The sequence below is a fragment of the Mobula hypostoma genome, chromosome 1 (genome assembly GCF_963921235.1).
Source record: "Mobula hypostoma chromosome 1, sMobHyp1.1, whole genome shotgun sequence".
NCBI classification, from domain to species: domain Eukaryota; kingdom Metazoa; phylum Chordata; class Chondrichthyes; order Myliobatiformes; family Myliobatidae; genus Mobula; species Mobula hypostoma.
In genome coordinates this window covers 186,090,240-186,116,333 of record NC_086097.1, presented here as the reverse complement: position 1 = coordinate 186,116,333, position 26,094 = coordinate 186,090,240, and the positions used below count along the sequence as shown (strand labels likewise).

At 42.6% G+C, this 26,094-nt stretch overlaps 1 protein-coding gene across 1 annotated transcript in view; it reads right to left on the bottom strand.

The window, feature by feature from the left end:
• Window positions 1–10,782: 10,782 nt before the first annotated feature.
• tmem64 (transmembrane protein 64) overlaps window positions 10,783–26,094 on the bottom strand; it is a 113,887-nt gene continuing 98,575 nt past the window's right edge. Inside the window, exon 4 of the transcript XR_010019634.1 lies at window positions 10,783–10,874. The gene's annotated coding sequence lies outside the window, so the exon portion shown is untranslated. The remainder of the gene's footprint in view (window positions 10,875–26,094) is intronic.

Here is a 26,094-nt window from a genome sequence, read left to right as displayed (position 1 = left end):
CCAAGGCATCAAAGGTTATGGTGAGAAGGCGGGGGAGTGGGACTAAATGGGAGAATGGATCAGTTCATGATAAAATGGCGGAGCTGACTCGATGGGCCAAATGGCTGACTTCTGCTCCTTTGTCTTATGGTCTTATGGTCACATTGGCATAATGCCATTACCTTTATCACGAATCCAAAAATTTGAGTAATTATACTCAACACATTCAGGTCCTTTCTGTCTCCTATATGTTGCCTATGGTGAGTTGGATTCTTCATCCCAACAAAATGAAGTGGAAGGGAGGGGTAGAAAAATTACCATTTTGTTGTCATATCCAAATTGCCTGCACTCACCACTAATCTCAAAACCAATTCCCTGATACATACTTTTTGCTTTCCTTAACTGAGGGTTTACTGGTCAAAACTAGCATCAACCTCAGTGACCAGGTCCTATTTTGTACCTGAACTTTGCATTTAGTAAGCCCACCCACAAAACAGCAGAATCAACAACAACGATCAAGGCACAACTCTGGGTTAGCTTCCTGCTAGAGATGACAAAATCAATACTTCTGAATGTCTCTAGCATTCAAAACTTACAAACTATATTTAAAAAGTAAAAATTACTTTAAAAAAGAGAATAATAGATAATAAAATAAAATAGAAATCTCTAATACATTCAATGCCAGATAGAGCAATCAGACACAAAGGCTTCATGATACACAGGATGGACCAAACTGCTAATTTGGAAAAGACAAAAGGTGGAGGTGTTTGTTTCATGATAAACTCTCTGTGGTGCTCCAATGTGGCATTTTCATCGTCCTGTTGTTCCCCTGACCTTAAATACCTAATGGTTGAAGGCCGGCCATTCTATTTACCAAGAGAGTTCTCTTCTGTGATCCTGGCTGCAGTTTACATACCACCATCGGGGAATTGTAATCAAGCACTTGAGATACTGCTACCAAAGAAGAAATGGTCCACCCTGATGCATTTCAAATCATAGTCAGTGACTTTAATCAGACTTGTTTAAAGAGTCCCTGTCCAATTAGCATCAGCATATAACCTGGAGCGCCAAAGGTCCCAACACTATAAACCACTGCTATGTTAAGATAAGGAATGCCGAACGTTCCTGGCCCAGACCGCACTTCCGGCAATCTGATAACTTGACTGTCCTCCGAACTGCATGCAGGCAGAGGCTAAACAGCAAGGTTGCAGATATCAGGAAAACAAAGAGGTGGTCACTGGAGGCAGAGAGTAGCTACGGGATTGTTTCAAGTTGGTGGACTGGGTGTGTTCAAGGACTCATCTGTAGATCTGAATGAATATACCACGGTTGTCACGGACTTTGTAAAAACAGTTGTAGATGTGTGTGCCCCCATAAAATCATTCAGTATTTCCCCAGCCAGAAACCCTGGATGAACCATGAGATCCACAATCAACTGAGGCCAGTTCAGAGGCATTCACCAAGTCTGGTGACCAAGAAAGTTACAAGACGTCCAGATATGAACTTTGGAAAGCCTTCTCATGAAGTGACAATTTTGGACTCAGCTTGAATCAATGAAGAATTCTTGACAGCTGTTGCATGGTTTGAACAATATCATCTGTCACAAAGTGAAATTGAGCAACGTAGGTGACAACAGGGCTCCACTTCCAGATTCACTCAAAGCTTTCTATGTTTGCTTTGAAACATATCAACTCCTCTCTGAGAAGATCTGCGCCAGGTTGCCCACCAGCACACCAGATCCATGACAGATGACATTGCATTGGCTCTTCACTCGATCCTGAAATATCTGGACAGAAAAGGTGCATATTTCAGGATACACTTTATCAGCTACAGCTCAGCATTCAATACTATCTTCCCCTGAAAATTAAGCCTCAATAAGCCTCAATACCTTGTTGTACAATTTGTTTCTCGATTTCCTCTCTAGCAGACTCCAGTCATTTCGGCTTGGCAGCAACATCTCCTCAATAATCTCCATCTGCACAGGTGCACCACAAGGCTGTGTGCTTAGCCCCCTGCTCTTCTCACTTTACAGTTATGGCTGTGTGGCTAATCACAGCTTCAAAGCCTTATTTAAGTTGCTTACAACACCACTGTCATCAGCTGAATCAAGGGTGGTGACGAATCAGCATAGAGCAGGGAGATTGAAAATCTAGCTGAGTGATCCAATAACAACAACCTCTCACTCAATGTCAGCAAGACCAAGGAGCTGATTATTAAACTAGAGGTCCTTGAACCAGTCCTCATTGGGGGATCAGAGGTGAGGAGGCACAGCAACTTTAAATTCCTCAGTATTATCATTTCAAGGGACCCGTCCTGAGCCCAGCATGTAAGTACAATTACAAAGAAAGCATGGCAGCACCTCTACATCCAAAGAAGTGTGTAGAGATTCGGCATGACATCTAAAACTTTGACAGACTTCTATAGGGAAGTATATTAACCGGCTGCATCGCAGCCTGGTATGGAAACACCAATGCCCTTGAATGGAAAATCCTACAAAAAGTAATGGATACAGCCCAGGCCATCACTGGTAAAGCCCTCTCCACCATTGAGTACATCTACACAGAATGTTGTCACAGGAAAGCAGCATCCATCATCAGGAACCCCCACCATCAAGGTCATGCTCTCTTCTCACTGCTGTCATCAAGAAGAAGGTACAGGAGCCTCAGGACTCACACCACCAGGTTCAGAAACAATTATTATCCCTCAGCCATCAGGGACCTGAACCAAAGGGTATAACTTCACTCAAATTCACTTTCCCTATTACTGAACTATTCCCACAAACTATGGACTCATTTTCTAGGACTCTTCATCTCATGTTCTCAATATTTATTGTTTATAATTATTATTTTTTTCTGAGCTCAGTCTGGCAAAACCTGAGGCATGGGCATAGCCAAGCATGCTCATTTGTCAATTGCTAAGACCTTTCAGACTAGTCTAGTGGTGTTAAGTATCTGAAGATTTACATAGATATTACTGTGTAGCCTTAATTGTTTAATGCTATTGTGTAGTGCCTTTTGGATTATACCAGTTGTAGATATTACCACTGGGACAATGTATACCTTGTTCATGTTCCAAAGTCTTTCAATTTCCTCTTCTAATTCAGCATATTTCTGGTGTTTTTCTCTTACTGATTTTTCTAAGTTATCTGTGTTTTGAATGGGTATATCTATTAAATAAGTTGTTCTTGCTTGTTTATCCTGTATTATTATATCTAGATGGTTATTATGGATTAGTCTATCTGTAAGAACTGATTGGTCTTAATATAATTCTGACTCTAATTATTATTATTCCTTTTTTTCCTTCCTATTGTATTTACAGAGTTTTGTTCTCTTCTGCACCCTGTTGGTGCAGTCTTCCATTGGTTCTGTTATTATTGTTGTATTTAGTCTGAATGCCAGCAAGAAAATGAATCTCAGGATTGTATATGGTGACATACATGTACTTTGATAATAAATTCACTTTGAACATTGAATTTTAACTTTCAAATATACTTAATCAATTAAGAAAAATAACACATTCTAATGTCTTTCAATCACTCTCCTGTATGAAAATCAATGTTGCAAAACTCCCTGCTTCAAATCTAATCTTAAAGTATTATCGCATTCACTACTACATGTATGGACAGGAGCAATGAAGGGAACAATGATACTAGAATATACAACATAGGTACTGCAACACTGCACATGCCCTTCTAACTACAATGTTTTGTCAAACATTATAATCCTTCTCCATGATGAATCTAACCCTTCCCTCTACACAGCCTATAATCCTCCATTTTTGTTTCATCCACATGCCCATCAAAGGTCTTGTAAATGTAACGCTCAGCTATATTGGCTCATATATATCTCGGGGAAACCCCGTCTGCCGCCTGCCTGGACGCTCCCGGTTCTGTCAGTTGCTCTACAACTGCCACCGAAATCAGTTTCAAACATCAATCATCAGCCAGCACACACTGTATGTTTTACCAATTACACTTTATAGATATTACAAAGTCTATAAAATTAATATAAGTTCAATACAGAAAAAGGGAATGGAAAAGGCGCCAGACTTATCAAAGTTCAATTTCTTCGTGTACGCGTTGGAGCTCAGGACCCTCTTCGGGACCACCCTGACCCCGTCGACTCGCAGCTTGGAACCACCCGGAGTGATCAAACTGAACTTTCCTGCACGTCCGGCGTCCTCACCATCTCTCCTCCGACTCCCCGCCAAAACCCCCTGGTTCCCAGTCATATGAGACAGCATATCGACCAAGAAAGAATAACATGGACACCCACTGGCTGATAGTACCTCTGCTATCTGTATTAACCCAAGCAAATGTCTAGCTAGAGACTTTCTCAGCATTTAACATAACATAGAAGCTATTTTAAATTTAACACAACAAAGAAGAAACCCTGTACATAAATGTCACTTTTGTATTAACCCCTACCACTATCCCAGCAGTGCATTCCAGGTTCTTACCACTCTCTGTGTAAAAATATCTGCCTCTGGCATCTCCCCTCAAGTTTCACCCACTCAATTTAAATGGAAGTCCTCTGCCTGACAAACCTCTTAGCATTCTTTAAAGAACTGACAAGCAGGATAAACGAAGGAGAATCAGTTGATGTTGTGTATTTGGATTTTTAGAAGACTTTTGACAAGGTGCCTTTGACAAGGTGACAAGGAGGCTGTTTAACAAGCTATGAGCCCATGGTATTTCAGGAAAGATTCTAGCATGGATAAAGCAGTGGCTGATTGGCAGGAGGCAAAAAGTTGGAATAAAGGGAGCCTTTTCTATTGGCTGCCAGTGACTAGTGCTGTTCCACAGAGGTCGATGTTGGAACCAATTCTTTTTCCATTATATGTTAATGATTTGGATGATAGAATTGACGGCTTTGTGGCAAAGTTTTCAGATGATACAAGGATAGGTGGAGGAACAGGTAGTTTTGAGGAAGTAGAGAGGCTAAAGAAGAAGTTACACAAATTAGGAGAATGGGCAAAGAAATGGCAGTTGGAATACAGTTTCAAGAAGTGTATGGTCATGTACTTTGGTAGGAGATATTAAAAGGTTGACTGTTTTCTAAATGGAAAGAAAATGCAAAACCCAAGGTGCAAGGGGACTTGGGAGTTCTTGTGTAGGATTTCCTGAAGGTTAATTTGCAGATTGAGTCAGAGGTGTGGAAGGCAAATGCAATGTTACCATTCATTTCAAGAGGACTCAAATATAAAAACAAGGATGTAATGTTGAGACTTTATAAAGCACAGGTGAGGCCACACTTGAAGTATTGTGAGCAGTTTTGGGGCCCTTATCTTAGAAAGGATGTGCTGAAATTGGGAGGGTTCAAAGGAGTTTCACAAAAATGATTCCAGGATTGAATAGCTTGTCATGTGAAGAACGTTTGATAGCTCTGAGCCTGTATTCACTAGAATTCAGAAGAATGAGAAGTGACCTCATTGAAACTTATCGAATGATGAAAGGCCTTGATAGAGTGGATGTGGAAAGCATATTTCCTATGGTGGGAGAGTTTAAGACAAGAGGACACAACCTCAGAATAGAGGAGCATCCTTTTAGAATGGAGATGAGGAAGAATTTCTTTAGCCAGAGAGTGGTGAATCTGTGGATTTCATGGCATTTGAAATCAATGCCCCCAGTAATAATATGCAGCACACCACACTCCTTCTCAACCACATTGTCATCTTGCGCGGCAACTTCAAGGGGTCTAAGAACTTAGACCCCAAGATCCCTCTATTCCTGCACACTGCTCAGAATCCTACCATTAACCTTCTACTCCACCTTCATGTTCAATCTTCCAATGTGTATCACTTCACACTTCTCTTGAACTCTATCTGCCACTTCTTTGCTCAAATCTGCATCCTAGCTACAGTATATCCTCTTGTAACCTACAACAAACTTCCATACTAGTCACAAAACCTCCAACTATGTATCATCTGCAAACTTACCAACGCGCGCCCCCCCCCCCCGCCTCCAATTCCTCATTCAGGTCATTTTAGAAAATTACAAAGAGGGATCCTAGAACAGGTCCATGCAGAACACTACTAGTCCCCAACCTCCAGGCAGAATACATTCCATCTCCTACTGCCCCCTGGCTTCTGTGGGCTACCCAATTCTGATTCTACACAGTCCAGTTTCCATGGATCCCATGTTTCATGACTTTCTGGATGAGCCTACCACAGGGATCCTTATCAAACACCTTATTAATATCCATCTATACTACATCAACAACACTACCTTCATCTACTTGTTTTGACACCTCTTTGAAAAAAAATCAATCAGGTTGGTGAGCCACAATAACTGTCTCGAATAAGACTATGTTCTTCTACATACTCATAAATCCTGTCCCTAAGAAACTCCTCCAGTACTTTGTCACATAAGATTCACTGGTCTATAATATCTAGAATTATCCCTATTAACTTTCTTGAACAGAGCAATATTTGCCATCCTCCAGTCCTCCGGTTCCAATGCCGTGGCCAGGGAGGATGCAAAGTTCATCATCATGCCCCAGTGATCTTTCCCTCATTTCCCATAGTTACCCAGGTATATCCCAACCAGCCTCAGAGACTTATCTAGATAACTAATGTTTTTCAGGGGCTCCAAAACCACCACTGTCTTGACTTCAACATTCCCCAGTATATTAGATTGTTTTACATTGACCTCACATTTATCAAAGACCCTCTCCCTAGTGAACACTGAAACAAATTATTCATTAAGGACCTCTCCTATCTCCTCAGCCTCCAGGCACATGTTTCTCCCTTTATTCCTGAGTGGTTCTACCCTCACTCTAGTCATCCACCTATGCTTGTAGAACGCCTTGGGGTTTTCCTTAACCCTACTCATCAAGTACTTTGCATGTTCCTCTTAGCTTTCCTAAGTGCCTTCTTAAGGTCCTTCCTGGCTACCTTATAACTCTCAAGAGTCCTGCCTGATTTTTGCTTCCTAACCCTTAAGTATGTTTCCTTCTTCCTCTAGACTAAATATTTCAGCTCTATTGTCAACCATGCTTCCTTTATCCTATCATCCTTTTCCTGTGTCAGTAGGACATACCTACCCAGAATTGCATGCAAGTGCTCCTGAAACAACCTCCACATTTCTGCGATGCACTTCCCTGAGAATATTGGTTTCAAATTTACACTCCAAGTTCCTGTCTAATACCATCATATTTAGACCTTGTCTAATTAAATACTTTCATGTCATTTTCTTCCATCCCTTGTCCAAGACTATGGTAAATATCAAGTAGTTTTGGTCACTATCTGCCGAATACTCACCCACTGAAAGATCTGTTAGCTGACATGGTTCCTTGCTTAGTACTACAGCCAATATAGCCTTGACTCTAGTTGGTCTGTCCACATAGGATATCAGGAATCCTTCCTGGACACACCTAACAAATTCTGCCTCATCTAAACATTTTGCACTAAGCAGATGTTAATCAATACTAGGGAAGTCTAAGACACCCATAGCAACAACCCTGTTATTTTTGCACCTTTCCAAAACCTACATACTTATCAGCTCCCAGTTTCTTTGTTGGTATTTGGGACTATAGAATACTCCTAATAGAGTGATTGATGCCTTTCTGTTTTTGACGCACCAACATTAACTTAGTAGACAATTCCTCCAGTATTCTTTCCCTTTCAACAGCCGTGGAACTAAGTCCTATCCACTGCCTATCCTTCCTCACAATTTCTCTACACAATTCACCTATCTTTACCTCAACAGCTCTATCACCTCACCTTACATTTTGATTCCCATCCCCTTGCCAACCTAGTATGAATCTTACTCAACCACTTTAGAAAACCTGTTTGCGTTTTCTATAGCTTATGAACAATACAAAGGAGTGATGGAAGTCCTGAAATTCATAAAGGTGGATGAATTGTTTAGGTGTATCCAGGAAGGATTCCTGACATCCTATGTGGACAGACCCACTAGTTTCAAGGCTATATTGGATATTGTACTAACCCTGACCAGGTATTTCCTAGAATGTTCCAGGAAGTGGGGGAGGAGATTGCTGGGGCCTTAGAAGCGATTTTTGAATCTTCCTTAGTCAATGGTGAGGTACCAGAAAGATAAATAATGTTGTGCCCTTATTTAAGAAGGGCAACAAGCAACTATAAGCCAGTGAGCCTTACACTTGTTACAGGAAAGTTATTGAAAGGAATTCTTGAGAGATAGGATGTATTTGCATTTGGAAAGGCAAGAACTAATTAAGGGTTATCAGTATGGCATTGTGCATAAGAATTATGTCTCACAAATTTGAGATACTTTGAAGGGATTGTCATGAGGATTGATGAGAGCAGGGCAGCACACATTTTCTACATGGACTTTAGCAAAGACTTCGACAAGGTAGGTGGTCTGTCAGATTAGAAAACATGAGATCTGGAGTGAGTGAGCCAAAAGGATACATTGGCTTGATGGTAGAAATGAGAGGAAGATGATGAAGGGTTGAGACAAAAGAGACTGCAGCTGCTGGAACATGGAGCAACACACAAAGCGGCTGGAGGAATAGAGGGTGTGGAATTAACACAGGCAATGGAATCAGTATGGATTATCATGATAGTCAGGATTGATGCAATGGGCCAAAGAGCCTGTTTCTGAGTTCTACATTTCTATGACACTATATTATTGGAGATGGAATATTATTTTCACATTTACCAAGAAATAATGAAAAACTTTTGCGTGTATGCCATACAGGCAGATCATGCCATACGACCTTTTTGTAGATGTATAGACAGGACCTTGCAGCACTGGAAAACACTCTTTAAACGTAATGACTGTGAGTGGTAACTAAAACCAGTTTGTTTGACTTTTTAATCCATAATACGCTTCTTTGATGTGCAGCTCTACTTGTACAATATGTAGTCATGGAAACACTTCTAACTTTTGCGAGCCAATAAGCTCCTCTCTCCAAAACAATCTATCAAAAACTGCTTCTCAAGATTTGTCAGTCGCTTCTTTACTGTCTTCCTTCTCTTCCATTTCCTGCTCATTTACCAAATATCATTTCTGTTGCAGAGTTTGTTTTAAAAAATAACACGTTTCTTTTAAAAAATTAATCAGTTTCTGCCTGACCATCATGGTATCTCTGCAAAGGTTAGACTTTGGTCTGCAATTAACAACTCAGTATTTCCTGTCAATAGCAGTTTAAGCAACCTTTACCATCACTGATTCAAATAAATTCTTCTGCTCCCTCTTTCTTAAGATCTAATTTTCATTCCTGCACAATATTACTGGGAAGACAAATGTTCTTACTATTCTCAATTCAATTGTCTAAGTAATGTCTTTCACTTTTGTTTATTTGACGGAATGCAACATTGCTTTTACTCCTTATATGAGGTTTCAATATACAGTCATGGATGACCACCTTTTTATGCTTTTCTCAGGTGCTTTTTAGTTAGTAGTGTAGTCTCCTCAATATTTCATAAATATTTAATCTCTGCAGCTTCTCTTACATCTCTGCTCACCCATGTCCAGTCCGATCTTTCTCACGTTGTTCTTGCTCATTAAGCTGGTGTGGTGATATGATGCATTACTCCCATCATCACACTGAAGAGAGCATACTATGCTCCCTCAGTCAACATCTTCCAGAAAAGTCCACAAAATTATCTATTTTGCTTCTTTTATGTCTGTTATTCATCTTAAATGTGTTTCTGAAACTGTTGGAGTCTGTGATTTACAGTCTGGAGACAGAGTCTTAGCGAAGTACAGCTCAGAAACAGGCCCTTTGGTATATCTAGTCCATGCCGAAAACCATTTAAACTCCCAATTCTCATTGACCTACACTGGAACCATACCCCTACCATTCATATACCTATCCCAATTTCTCTTAAACATTGAAATCGAGCTCACATGGACCGCCTGTGCTGACAGCTATTTTCACACTCTCATGACCCTCTCAGTGAAGAAGTTTCCCCTCATCTTCCTGTTAAACTTCTCACCTTTCACTCTTAAGCCTTGACCTCTGGATGTAGTCCCACACAACCTCAGTGGAAAAAGCCTGTCTATACCCCTCATAATTTTATATACCCTAAAATTTAGTGTGATCCAGTGCTTCACTGTCTTCAAGAAGATTCCGGGAAGTGAGTGCGTACTCAGACGGCCTCGTGGTGAAGAAACTTTGAGACGAAGCATGAACCAATGTTCGACTCCATTTTGCTGATTAAAATGTCAATTAATCGCCAATTAAAGCATCGAGGAAGATTGAGACATTGAGTCAAACATGGAAGGCAAGCAAGGGCTCAGCACCAACTGTCTTCCCTTTGATCGTTGCCGAGTAGGAGTCTGTGAGCGGCCTGTTGCTGTGTGGCTCACTGTGACAGGCAGGTAGGCCGGTCTGCATTCATGTGTTTTCTCTCTTTTCGTTGGTGAAGGAAGCTGTTACCATGGTTCTACATTATGGATTGAACTGTTGCATTTACAGACTGTGGACTTTCTCAGATTATAGTTTAATATTCTGTGTTTTTCACCATTTCTTTCCATTTTGTTATGCAAGGGGAGGATTTTTGGGGGTCAACATTCTTGTTCCATTTCATTGTGTGAGGGGAAAGAGTTTGGGGCTTGACGTTCTTGTTCTGTTTTGTGTGGGGGAGGGGGATTTGGGGTTGATGTTCTCGTCCTTTTTTGTGTGGGGGAAGGGAGATTGGGGGTTTATGTTTCTCTCTGAATGACTTTCATGTTCTTTCTTTGTTTCATGGCTGTATGGAGAAGACGAATGTCAGGGTTGTATATGGATACATACTTTGATAATAAATGAACCTTTGAACCTTTGTTTATTTGTCCTCACTGTAGTCATTTGCTCAGGGTAAGGTTTCCGCAATCTGTGAGGCCGATCCACATTTTTCTTAGTACATTCCAAACATCTTATGACTGTAGTGGACAGTAAATGCTGGTTGCCAGAGAGGACAGGAGCCTGAAAAATGAATAATTACATATATAAAATTAAATACCTTACTGAAACAAAGTTTGTCAAATATTTATTTATTTTGGTTATTCACTTTATGTTGCAGTTATATTGTTTAAGACATTAAAATCAAGTGGCACCATGTCTACATATTGGTTGAAGAAAGCATTAGCTTCATCTAGAATATGGGAAAAGTAACCTTTGGTAACCTGAACTTTCCAGCACCCTCAATCATCATTCTGCTTAATTGTGCATGAGATTGCAAGGAGCAATGCAACCTTTAATGACTTAACCACATTAAATCATAGAGGTAGAGAGTCATAAATGTCAGAAATAGGCCTTTTGGCCTTTCAAGTCCACACTGGTCATCAAGCATCCGTTTACATTAATCCTCTGCTAATCACTTTTTAATCTCACAACACGCCCAGCAACTCCCTTCAGGTTCTACTTCCCACTTACTTACTGGATCCAATTTATAGGAGTCAGACAATGTACCAATCTGCATACCTCTGTGATGTAGAAGGAAAACTGAGTAGACAGGGGAAGCCCACATGGCCACATCAGGATTGAACCCAAGTCATTGAAGATGTGAGGCAACAGCTCTACTAGCTGTACCCATCACATTCATTAGAAGTTAAGGTTAGGCAACATATGCAAATAGGATATTACTGGGATCACTGATTACTTTTCATATTTTATAGTCCTTTGTTTGTATTATGACTCTGTAAACTGCCATCTGTCAGACGACACAAGGACAACATCATTGGCTGTACCAGTGATGCCTCCCTCACTGATGTTCTAAACAACTTTTACGCATGCAATGCAACGCCAGCCTCGAAAGCTACCCCTTCCCAGGTAAGCAGCCACTGTCACCGACAGCAGCAGACATGCGAAGGACTCTGCAGAGGGTCAACCCCTGTAAGGCAGACGGGCCAGACAACTTCTCAGGCCAAGTACTCAGCGAGAGAGCACAGTAGCTGACTGATGTCTTCGCGGGTATCTCCAACGCATCACCTATCAAGGCTGCTGTCCCCACGTGCTTCAAATCAGCCACCTTCACTGTACCAAAGAACTCTACACCTTCAGAACAAAACAACTACTGCTCAGTGGCCAATCATCATGAAGTGCTTTGAACAGCTGGTAATGGCACATGTCAAAAACTTCATTCCTGCCATATTGCACACTTACCAATATGCTAACTAACAGAATTGATCTACAGTAGATAGATCTATTAGATACCTGGCCCTGACACAGCTAGAAATCAAGGACACTTATGTCAGAATGCTAATTCTGGATTTTATTTCGGCATTCAATACTATTATTCCACAGACCTTGGTGAACAAACCCCTACTCCTCGGTCTAAATACACCACTGTGCAGCTGGGTGTTGGACTTCCTAACCAACAGACCTCAGGTAGTCAGAGTGCACAACCACTCCTCCCTCCCCATCATCCTCAACACGAGTGTTCCCCAGGGCTATGTACTGAGCCCATTGCTATACATGACTGCACAGCCAAACACCCAGTTAATGACATTTGAGAGAAAATCTGCAGATGCAACGCACATAAAATGCTGAAGGAACTCAGCAGGCCAGGCAGCATCTATGGAAAGGAGTAAACAGTTGACGTTTCGGGCTGAGACCTTTCATCAGGACTGGAGAGAGAAGATGAGAAGTCAGAAGCAATCACATTGTCAAGTTTGTCAATAACATGACAGCAGTGGGGCTCATCACCATCAAAGATTAGATGGGCTACAGAAAGGAGGTGGAGGAGTTTGAGGCCTGGTGCCAGGTAGATAACCTTTTCCTTTCAGAGGAGGCAGAAGAGAACTAGATACATCCATACTCACATTATTCTACCGGTGTACAATAGAGAGCATCCTAACAAGCTAAATCACTGCTTGGTATGAAAACCGCAGTGCGGTCTGCAGGAAGGCTCCACAACAGGTAGTCAAGACTGCCCAATGCATCACTGGCACCAGTCTACCAACAATGAAGGACATACTGTATGTATAGAGAGGTGCTAAAAAAGGGTCAGGAACATCATTAATGATCCTACCCACCCTGGGAGGTGAATCAGGAAGGAGAATATGCTGTGTTCACACCAGGACCACCAGACTGAAAAACCCAAGAAATAATGCTGTTCACCCCTCTACAACTCACACCACCACTACTTTATCATTTTCTGTCAGTCACCGTATGTACAGACATTCCTGTGCCTAGAGTCACTTTATGGACAAACAATTAATCTATGTATATAAGCTATCTTATTCATTTACATTTATTGTGCTTTTATTATTAGTGTGTTCTTTGCTTTTTTTGTGTAGCATCAGATCGGGATTAAAAATTATTTCACTCTCCTTTACACTCGAGTACTGGAAATGACATTTAGCAATCTTGAATCTTGAATCGTTTACCAATCAACTACTACTCATCTCCATAGCAGCCCTGGCTTCACCCCTATCACCAATATTCTCTGTGTTATGTCTTTCCTGATTTGGATTGTTATTTTATATCTAATTACTAGATCTTTCTGTTTACTTGTGGGGTTCACAGCTGTTGTTGATTGCTCATTATTCCATATTTAAGCAATTAGCTTTCTCATCAGGTCAGCCATTTTGTATCTTTGTACATTTCATTGATTAGTTAAAGGAATTTCAGTCAATATTTGAACCTGTCTTTCGTTTGAACGCTGACAAGTACTGTCTTTTTACATCGGCTCCTTACGTACTGTAGTGTGTTGGTAAATAATAAAACCACCTTCAACTACAACCACACTGGGATTGGAGTTATCTATTTGTCTAGCTTTTGAAAACGTGGAACATTCTTGAGTGAGAGCAGAATACCCTTTGTCCCATCTATTTCTCCCTCAAATTCTCTTCAACTTAATACTAACTTTGTTTTCTCTCACCCATCCAGAGAAATGTCCTCTATCTGAAATATTAATTCTATTTCCCTTATTGTACTTGTTGTCTTAATGAATATCTGCAGCATTTTCTGTTAGGTCACTGGTTTATGAGATTAAACATATTTAAATATATCATTTTTATGATAACTGGAAATATCAACATATATAACCCAATAATGGCAGAAACATACTAAAATACAAATGTCCATATGCACCCTCAACTAATCAGGGGCATTCTGACACCATGATATCTATAAACTGGGCTAGAATTTTGATACAGTCTGTCCAGAAGTTTTTTAAACTGTAAAGAGAGATTCAGAACATGTGGCAAGGCTCCAAATGTCGGTCTATTTATAATCACAAATCTTCAGTGGTATCAAGCAGACAGGCTGAATCAGCAGCTGTGGTAGCATCCAGTACCATGACAAAATGAAATGGAGCTGATGCCACACCTCCAGCCTCAGGTCACTATGCCCTCGAAGGGCATGCCAACCTTCCTGCAAAAGAAGACTGTTGGAGTATCATTCATGTTCAAGATCAAATTCAATCATACATGAATACCCATGAATACAGTCAAGTAAAACAGCATTATTACAGGGTCAAGGTGCAAAACACGATGCTAACAGTTACACACAACTCAGGGCACTTATGGTACATATGAGATAGCAAGCACATATAAGATATCAGTAAAATACAGGCACACAAATAGTATATGGTCCAAGACCCTGCGTCCGTGAATGTTGGACTCCAGCTTGGAGACTGTGCCACACTGCCTGCAGAGGAGTGCTCCACCAGCTCCACCCCCTCTCTCCTGAGTGGCTGTAAAAAAGTGACACCACAGCTTGAGGCCCAGTCCTGTCTACCAGCTCCTCCGCCGTCACCAGTAAATCAGTGAGTCCTCTGATGCAGGCAGCAACACGATCCGCACCAAATCCAACTCCTTCAGTTCCCCTGCCAATGAGCAACTTGCTGACGCGGTAGAACTACCGTACTTTAAGTTCTTAATGTCTAGCAGGATCTTGCGATCGTAAAAAAAATACTTCTACAAAAGACAATGCCACCTCTGGTTAGCCCCATATAAACCACTGTGATCAAATGCGGAGTTGTCTTACCTGAAGTTGAGTGAGTGGTCATGAATTAGTACTAGGAAACTGGAGAGACCTTCCTCGTCTCTGTACAATTTGTTAGAGAGTCAGGAAAGCTGTAATTTGGCATGTGCAGTATGACATGACATCTGGTGCCAGACATGTGTGACACATCAGATTAGTCAATCAGTAGAAAAAGAGATGGAGGCATAGAAAAGAGAAAACCAATGTGGTAGAGGTAAACGCCAGACGCTCTGCAGATGCTTGAGATCTAGAGTAAAACACACACAAAATGCTGGAGGAAAACAGTAGGTCAGGCAACCTGTGGAAAGGAATAAATAGCTGACATTTCAAGCCGAGACCCTTCATTAGAACTTCAAAGGGGTAGAGGTGATATGGAGAAAACAGAGAATGAAACAGAAAAAATGAGCAGAAAGAAAGTAGGTGGCCGAGTTGGTTTTGTTTCATATGCCTGTTTATGATACAACAGACATGCGAAGAGACGAAGAGCTCCCACGGCCATAGGGCATCAGACAAGGCTGGAATATAATATTACATGATTATTGAACATTGCAGTTGCTGCACAACCTATCAAAATAACTGATACAGCTGGTACATAAATTTATTGATATGCAAAACAAACAGAATTTAGTATCAATAATGATCCCATATATACTAGTCTACCAAAATTGTAAGATTGTAAGAGAGCGCTCCATAGACACGCCACTCACTCACACACAAACATTGCCTTTTCATTCTGCTGTCATTGCCGTGCGTGTACACACTTCTCTGTCTTCCCTGGTATATCATTACCAGCCCACCTATCTAACATATGGTGGCAGCGGTGGGATGGCCAGTCACAAGGTGATACGTTCACTCAGGGAGAGTGTGATTACAGTCCCAAGTCAGGAAACCTCCTGAGGCTAAAAATGAAGCAGATGCCTGGGAAACAGTGGAGACCTCAGAGGAACTTCATCTCAGGGCCAATCTCAAGCCAGAAGCAGAAGGGCCCCACCTCCAAACCCTCCCTGGAAAATCTGTTCAGAGACGTTTTGTCTGCCTAGCACAGGAGAAAAAGGATCAACAAAGCCTGTGGAGGTCTGTTGAGGCCATCACCCAGCCTGAGTCACCTGTCTTCCCATCTGACCAGCCCTTCAACCCTCCTACCCTTCTGAGGAAAGGTTCCAAGTTACCTTCTTATCAGCAAAGTGACATTATTGGGAACAATATCCTTGGGTTCAAAGGGATGGCCTGGATATGGCAATGGTCAGAGGAGGAGTCGGTCTGCCAGTTACTGCCTCGACTGACAGGTGAAGCTCCTCAAGCCTACACTCCAACTGATGAAGAGATGTCCAATAACTATCTGACCTGAAAGAGGTTCTATTTGGTAAATTTGATATCTCAGCAGAATCCTATTGCCAATGCTTCCGTTTCAGTACTCTACAACAAGGGGAGTCAACCTCTGATACATACCATTGCCTGAGAGGTCTCTACCACCAATGGTTTCGACCAGAGTAGAAGTCCAAGGAGATTGGTGAGGCCATTGTTCTGGAGCAGCTGCTGCGGGTTCTTCCTTCAGACACCGGAACATGGGTTCAAGGATGGACTCACCGTGGCCTGACTGCCCTGCAGTACCTCAATGCCCACAAAGGGGTGCCATCACTACTATCATTCTGAAGCAACAGAGACTCTAACCCTCCAAGGACTCCCAGGGAAATTAGGGAGTAGGAGAAAAGAGGGCAAAGAACCTTTGGTAGTTTCTTCTAAGACTTTTGCTTGCTACCATTGTGAGCAGCCAAGACATAAACCCTCTGTGCATCCTCCGAAGAAGTCCAAATTGTCAGGTATGCACTACATACTGTTACGTACCCCGTAACTGGGTTGCCAAACCAGCAGAAATGGATCACTCAGTTGGAGTCTGGAGTACTAGAACTAAGAAAGTTTTATTAAAGAAACAAGCAACACAGTAATCGAAAGGATAATAAATGCAACAATTCAACAATGATAACCACACATGTGCACAGAATTAAGATAACAGCATCAATCAAGCTCTATCGTTGTCTAGGGGTAAATGACCAATTTCAAAATGTCTCAAAGTTCAGTCCAGTTAGTAGTTCAGTTCGCAGTAATCGTTGCCATGGCGATGGACAAGGTGGGGGAAGAGAGACATAGAATAGGAACAACTGATCATTCAGAACGGCTTCACTCACAGACCAGCGGGATGGCTCACAAACAGCATTTGGGCGGGTCCTTGGTGATGTCACCTGAGGTCACCGACTGTGACCCCTCCTCCAGATGCGGTCGATCCTCTGCAGTGAACCCGGCACCCAGGCAAGGGCGGACACACACCGGGTTCCCGCTGATCGTACCTTTCCACCCTTGTCGTTGTCTGATACTTCTCACCCACTCGTGAGAAGCGCACCGCTTCCAGGGTCTCGTTACCTCGGGTGGCGTGTGTGTCTGTCTTAGCGAACCTGTCCCTTTTTATCCCCCTGCTGGGGTATCGCCTGTCCATCACTTCAAACAGTTCAGGGTTCAAAGGGGGGAGCCGCTCCAGACAGCTCTCTCTCTCCCACATCCCTTCATTACACATCTCCAGACGCTGCTCCATTGTTCCTTATCTCTCCTTCCCCTGAGGGCAGGTGGCAGACCAACTGCTGATGCCACTGATGCTAGCCCAGGCCAGCAAACATCTTAATTTTATGTGTATTCTCGTAACAATACCAAGAGAGGGAGAATGTGATGATGGTGATAATGACTGTAATGATGGTGAGTATGGTAATGGAAAGCAAGCAGAATGTGAGAAGAAAGAGTCTCTGTTTATATTAGTCAAAGTTGATAGAAAAACTGTTGAAGCTCCTTTTGATTCTGGTAGCTCACTGCCATTAATTAAGAAAAATTACGCCTCTGCTTTTGGTGTTGACGAGTCACCAAACACCTGTCCAATGTGTCCATGGTGACTGGAAGTCTGAACCATTGACAGAACTCACTATTAAGCTGGACAACCACAAGTATGTGATGAAAGTCGGAGTCCTGGAGAAAAGATCAGTTGAGGAAGGGAAACGGCCAGTCATATCCATCTGTTAATCCAAGAGTAGATAATGCTATTTCCTATTTTGTCAAGATTCATGCTAAAAGAAAAGCAATGGCCGGATTACAAGCTCGGCCTGACTTAGATGTTAGTCTGTGTGAGGGAAAAGAAATCAAAGGCTTAGAAAGTCACATCGACAATGGCACCTTGAGAAATATGGTGGTTCTCATGCCTCTGTTGATATTTGTACAGGTGATGTACCCATTGATGATAATATTGAGGGACTGTCAAATGGGATGTGCCACAGGTGGTTATCACACTTCAAAGGTCGGATCCTTCTTTGAAAGCTCTGTATGAAAAAGTTTTATCTGGGGATAACCACACTGCATACTCAGGGGGCTCAGTTTTCAGCATTCGCAACCAAAGTCTGTACCTGGGTAGAGATTTGAACAGTCGAAGGTTGGTGGTGCCAAGTAGTTGCAGGCCATTGGTACTCCATCTGGCACACAGAATACCATGGGCAGGGTACCTTGGGCAACACAAAACTTACTGAAGATTAGGTACTAAATTTTTCTGGCCTACCATGTACACTGAAGTGCAAACATATCGCAACACATGTACAGAGTGCCAAAAAAAGCAGTGCTCTCCATAAATCTGACTGAGCACACCATTGCAGTCAATGCCAACAAGTACCACACCATTCGGGCACACTGCACTGGACATCGTTGGACCTTTGGAGAAGAACAGCTCAAGATACCAATACATACTAATCATGTGTGACTATGATACCCAGTTTCCCAATGCATTCCTTCTATGCTCCGCTACCACATTAAAGTTAATTAGTGCCCTTGTTCAGCTCTTTTCTCATTTGGATATTCCTGAGAAGATCCTTACCAACCAAGGAACAAACTTCATCTCATGGCTTCAGCTGCACAAGGAGCTGGGGATCACATCCTTGAAAACCATTTTATATCACCCAGAGACAGACAACTTGGTCGAGAGGTGCAATCAAACATTGAAGTATCTGCAGAGGAAATTTGTATCTGACATGGGAAAGATTGGGACAAGAGGCTACCATTTCTTCTTTTTGCACAAAGGGAAGTTCCTCAAGCATCCACTGTGTTTTTCCAAGTCTGTTAAAAATAAGAAAGAAATGAGAGTGGATAAAGGACCACTAGAAAATGAGGCAGAAGAATAATAACAGTGGACAAGGAGATGGCTGATGAACTAAATGAGTATTTTGCATCATTCTTCACTGTGGAAGATACTAGCAGTATGCCTGATGTTGTAGTGTGTGCAGGAAGAGAAGTGGGTGCAGTTACTGCTACAAGAGAGAAAGTGCTCAAAAAGCTGAAAGACCATAAGACCATAAGACAAAGGAGCAGAAGTAGGCCATTCGGCCCATCGAGTCTGCTCCACCATTTTATCATGAGCTGATCCATTCTCCTATTTAGTCCTACTCCCCTGCCTTCTCACCATAACCTTTGATGCCCTGGCTACTCAGATACCTATCAATCTCTGCCTTAAATACACCCAATGACTTGGCCTCCACTGCTGCCCATGGCAACAAATTCCATAGATTCACCACCCTCTGACTAAAAAAATTTCTTCACATTTCTGTTCTGAAAGGGCGCCCTTTAATCCTTAAGTCTTGCCCTCTCGTACTAGACTCCCCCATCATGGGAAACAACTTTGCCACATCCACTCTGTCCATGCCTTTTAACATTTGAAATGTTTCTATGAGGTCTCCCCTCATTCTTCTAAACTCCAAGGAATGCAGTCCAAGAGCGGACAAACGTTCCTCATATGTTAACCCTCTCATTCCCGGAATCATTCTAGTGAATCTTCTCTGTACTCTCTCCAACGTCAGCACATCCTTTCTTTAATTAGGAGACCAAAACTGCCCACAGTATTCCAAGTGAGGTCTCACCAGCGCCTTATACAGCCTCAACATCACATCCCTGCTCCTATACTCTATTCCTCTAGAAATGAATGCCAACATTGCATTCGCCTTCTTCACTACTGACTCAACACGGAGGTTAACTTTAAGGGTATCCTGTACAAGGACTCCCAAGTCCTGTTGCATCTCAGAACTTTGAGTTCTTTCCCCATTTAAATAATAGTCTGCCCATTTATTTTTTCTGCCAAAGTGCATAACTATACACTTTCCAACATTGTACTTCATTTGCCACTTCTCTACCCATTCTTCCAATCTACCCAAGTCTCTCTGTAGACTCTCCGTTTCCTCAGCACTACCAGCCCTTCCACCTATCTTCGTATCGTCAGCAAACTTAGCCACAAAGCCATCTATTCCATAATCCAAATCGTTGATGTACAGTGTAAAAATAAGCGGCCCCAGCACTAATCCCTGTGGAACACCACTGGTAACCAGCAGTCAACCAGAATAGGATCCCTTTATTCCCACTCTCTGTTTCCTGCCAATCAGACAACGCTCTATCCACGTATGTAACTTTCCCGTAATTCCATGGGCTCTTATCTTGTTAAGTAGCCTCATGCGTGGCACCTTGTCAAAGGCCTTCTGAAAATCCAAATATACAACATCCACTGCATCTCCCTTGTCTAGCCTACTGGTAATTTCCTCAAAAAATTGTAATAGGTTTGTCAGGCAGGATTTTCCTTTAAGGAATCCATGCTGAGTTGTGCCTATCTTGTCATATGCCTCCAGGTACTCTGTAACCTCATCCTTGACAATCGACTCCAACAACTTCCCAACCACTGATGTCAAGCTAACAGGTCTATAATTTCCTTTCTGCTTCCTTGCCCCCTTCTTAAATAGCGGAGTGACATTTGCAATCTTCCAGTCTTCCGGAACCATGCCAGAATCTATCGACTTTTGAAAGATCATCGCTAATGCCTCCGCAATCTCCACAGCTACTTCCTTCAGAACACGAGGGTGCATTCCATCTGATCCAGGAGATTTATCTACCTTTAGCCTATTCAGCTTCCTGAGTACTTTCTCTGTCGTAATTGTGACTGCGCACACTTCTCTTCCCTGTCACCCTTGAGTGTCCGGTATACTGCTGATGTCTTCCTCAGTGAAGGCCCAATAATACATAAGTCACCTAGACCAAAGGAACTGCACCCTGCAGTTCTGAAAGAGGTAGCATTAGAGATTGTGGTGGCATTAGAAATGATCTTTCAAAAATCATTGGACTCTGGCATGGTGCCAGAGGACTGGAGAATTGCAAATGTTACTCCACTCTTTAAGAAAGGAGGAAGGCAGCAGAAAGGAAATTGTAGACCAGTGAGCCTGACCTCAGTGGTTGGGAAGATGTTAGAGTCAATTGTTAAGGATGAGGTGATGGAGTATGTGGTGACACTGGACAAAATAGTACAAAGTAAGAATGGTTTCCTCCAGGGAAAATCCTGCTTTACTAACCTGTTGGAATTCTTTGAGGAGATTACAAGTAGGATAGATAAAGGGGATGCAGTGCATGTTGTATATTTGGACTTTCAGAAGGCCTTTGACAAGGTGCCACACATGAGGCTGCTTACCAAGTTAAGACCCCATGGTATTACCCGGAAGTTACTAAAATAGTTAGACAATTGCTGACTGGTAGGAGACAGTGAGTGAGAATAAAAGGATCCTTTTCTGGTTGGCTGCCAGTGACTAGTGGCCTTCCGCAGGAGTCGGTGTTGGGACTACTTCTTTTTACACTGTATATAAACGATTTAGACGATGGAATAGATGGTTTTGTTCCCAAATTTCCAGATGATACAAAGATCAGTAGAGGAGCAGGTAGTGTTGAAGAAACAGGTAGGATGCAGAAGAACTTCAACAGATTCGGAGAATGGGCAAGAAAGTGGCAAATGAAATACAATGTTGGAAATGCATGGTCGTGCACTTTGGGAGTAGAAATAAATGTGCGGACTATTTCTAAATGGGGAGAAAATCCAGGAATCTGAGATGCAGAGGGATTTGGGAGTCCTTGTGCAGAGCACCCTGAAGGTTAATTTGCAGGTTAAGTCAGTGATAAGGAAAATAAATGCAATGTTAGCATTCATTTCAAGAGGTCTAAAATACAAGAGCAAGAATGTGATGCTGAAGGTTTATAAGGCACAGGTGAGGCCTCACCTTGAGTATTGTGAACAGTCTTAGACCATAAGACCATAAGATATAGGAGCAGAAGTAGGCCATTCGGCCCATCAAGTCTTCTCCGCCATTCAATCATGGGCTGATGCAATTCTTCCAGTCATCCCCACTCCCCTGCTTTCACCCCATACCCTTTGACGCCCTGGCTAATCAAGAAACTATCTATCTCTGCCTTAAACAAACCCAATGACTTGGCCACCACAGCTGCTCGTGGCAACAAATTCCACAGATTTACCACCCTCTGACTAAAGCAATTTCTCCACATCTCTGTTCTAAAGTAATACCTTCTTGTCCTAGACTCCCCTACTATGGGAAATGACTTTGCCATATCAAATCTGTTCAGGCCTTTTAACATTTGGAATGTTTCTAAGAGATCCGCCCTCATTCTCCTGAACTCCCGGGAATATAGCCCAGACATTCCTCATATGGTGACCCTTTCATTCCTGGAATCATTCCCATGAATCTTCTCTGAACCCTCTCCAACGTCAGTATATCCTTTCTAAAATAAGGAGCCCAAAACTGCACACAATACTCCAAGTGAGGTCTCACGAGTGCCTTATATAGTCTCAACATCACATCCCTGCTCTTATATTCTATACCGCTAGAAATGAATGCCAAAATTGCATTCACCTTCTTCACCACCAACTCAACCTGGAGGTTAACCTTTAGGGTATCTTACACAAGGACTCCCAAGTCCCTTTGTATCTCTGCCTTTTGAATTCTTTCCCCATCTAAATAATAGTCTGCCTGTTTATTTCTTCCACCAAAGCGCATGGCCATACACTTTCCAACATTGTATTTCATTTGCCACTTCTTTGCCCATTCCCTTAAACTATCTAAGACTCTTTGCAGGCTTTCTGTTTCCTCAACACTACCCACTCCTCCACCTATCTTTGTATCATCAGCAAATTTAGCCACAAATCCATTAATCCTGTACATCATAAAAAGCAGCGGTCCAAACATCAACCCCTGTGGAACTCCACTGGTAACCAGCAGCCGCCAGAATAGTATCCCTTTATTCCCACTCCCTGTTTTCTGCCGATCAGCCAATGCTCTACCCATGCTAGTAACTCCCCTGTAATTCCATGGGCTCTTATCTTGCTAAGCAGCCTCTTGTGCAGCACCTTGTCAAAGACCTTCTGAAAATCCAAGTACACCACATCTCCTTCACCTACCCTGCTTGCAATTTCCTCAAAAAATTCCAATAGATTAGTCAGGCAGGATTTTCCTTTCAGGAAACCTTGGTGGCTTTGGCCTATCTTATCATGTGCCTCCAGGTATTCCATAATCTCATCCCTAACAATCGATTCCAACAACTTCCCAACCACTGATATCAGAGTAACAGGTCTATAGTTTCCTTTCTGCTGCCTCCCACCCTTCTTAAATAGCGGAGTAACATTTGCAATTTTCCAGTGATCCGGTACAATGCAAGAACCTAAAAATTTTTGAAAGATCATTGTTAATGCTTCCACAATCTCTCCAGCTACTTCCTTCAGAACCTGAGGGTGCAACCTATCAGGTCCACCCTCAGACCATTAAACTTCCTGACTACCTTCTCAGTCGTAATTTTCACTATTCATACTTCACTTCCCTGACACTCTTGAATGTCCTGTATAGTATAGATGCTTTCCACTGTGAAGACTGATGCAAAATATGAGTTCAATTCCTCTTCCATCTCTGCATCTCTCATTACAATATCTCCAGCATCATTTTCTATTGGTCCTATTTCTACCCTCAACTCTCTTTTACCCTTTATATACTTAAATATATGAGGGGTGATTGATAAGTTCATGGCCTAAGGTAGAAGGAGTCAATTTTAGAAAACCTAGCACATTTATTTTTCCTGCATTTACACACTTAGTTCAGCAGTCGTGAAGCATACAGATCCCTTTTTTGTAGAAGTCACCATCTTGGACCTCCAGAAGTGGTCCACAGCAAGGGTGATTGATAAGTTCGTGGCCTAATGTAGAAGAAGATGAGTTCTTAACTTCAAAGTTTCTGCATTTTCTCTGAAAGAGTTGAACTGCACGTACATGAAATGAGAGCTGTCTAACTCATGTCCTCCTACCTTAGGCCACGAACTTATCAATCACCCCTGCTGTGGACCACCTGGAGGTCCAAGACACTCTCGTTACATGTACGTGCAGTTCAACTCTTTGAGTGACAATGCAGAAAGTTTGGAGTTAATGACTCATCTCCTTCTACCTTAGGCCATAAACTTATCAATCACCCTTGCTGTGGACCGCTTCTACAAAGAAGGGATCCGTATGCTCCACGACTGCTGGACTAAATGTGTACATGTAGGAGTGGACTTACATGTGCTAGGTTTTCTAAAATTGACTCCTTCGACCTTAGGATACGAACTTATCAATCACCCCTCGTACTTTGGGCCCCTCATCTTAGAAGAGATGTGTTGGCATTGGAGGAGGTTGAGAGGAGGTTCACAAGAATGATTCCAGGTATGAAAAGATTATCTAACGAGGAACATTTGATGGCTCTGGGTCTGTACTTGCTGGAATTCCGGATAAGGGGGTATCTCATTAAAACCTTTCAAATGTTGAAAGGCCGAGACAGAGTACATGTGGAGAGGATGTTTCCCATGGTCGGAGAGTCTAGGACAAGATGGCATAGTCTCAGGATAGAGGGGCGTCCTTTCAAAACAGAGATGCAGTGGTGAATTCGGGCAGCTGTGGAAGCCAGGTCGTTGGCTGGATTTAAGGCAGAGATTGATAGGTTCTTGATTGGAGATGGCATCAAAGGTTACGGGGAGAAGGCCAGGACCTGGGGATGAGGAGGAGATAGTAAAAAAGGATCAGCCATGATTGATTGGCAGATGAGACTCAATGGACCAGATGGCCTAATTCTACTCCTATGTCTTATGGTTTTATGGTGTTCTCACACTTGGAACTCTTGTATGACTGTCCAATACAGAGACTCCTGAACTTGCTGAAGTAGTGCTCGGAGGAGCCAGATGGTGCTTCTGAAGGGCAGGAAGTCATTCATTACATCCTACAAATGAGAAACCATCTGGAGCAGTACCAAGAGGAGGCCGTTTAAACCTCCAGGACACCCTGAAGACACAGTATGACCAGCAAGTCTGCTAGCAAGGATGTGAAAGGAGGCAGAGGGTCCTGATACTCCTACCATTATTCCCTAGCAAGGCCCATTTACAGTAGTGAGAAGGGTGAGCCCCACAGTTCCTGAGGTCCTGCACCCCGAGAAAGGGAATGGGCATTAGACCTATCACATACATTTCTTAAAGACCTAGAAGGAGAGAAGGGATTCTGCCAACAGCACATCTCTCCTTGTCCACCAGATTCCAGAACAGCATGACTCGGAAGGCATTGTGGAGGCCTGGAGGGGGGCTGGGAAGGTTCACCTCTCCCATCTCGATGGCTGCCAACCAGTGCAGATAGCGTTTGCTGACTTTCCACAGCTGTTTCAACAGAGACCAGGACTGACAAAGGTCCTAAAATGTCCCGTCAGGATCAAACCTGACCAGGTCTCAGTATGCCGACACTGTTACAGAAAGCCAGGTCGACTTGTTGGGACCCTGAAGGAGAAGATTTGTACCAGTGCTGGAGCTGGGGGTCACCGAGCCTTCAAATAGTGAGTGGGGTAGTCCCATCGTTATTGTCCCCAAGAAGGATTGCACCCTGAGGATATGCATTGATTTCCAGAAGTTGTAAGCCATTTCTCATTTTGATGCTTATCCTATGCCCCATATTGACGACCTACTAGAAAGGATTGGATGGGCAAATTACATTACTACACTGGACCTTTGTAAAGGCTACTGGCAGGTTCCCCGGATGACCAATCAAAACCCCTCACTGCCTTCCGCATAGTACATCTCTGGTCTGTTCCAGTTCACTGTGATGCCCTCTGGTCTTCATGGTGCACCATGAACCTTCCAGTGGCTGATGGACCAGGTGCCCCAAGGCTATAATGTCTGCAATGCAGCCTACTAGGTGATGTGGTTCTCTACAGCCAGACGTGGTCAGACCACCTAGACAATCTGCACAAGGTCCCGAGGAATATTCATGCTGCCTCGATCTACCAAAATGTGAGAGGGCAAAAAGGGAAACCAGAAAGCT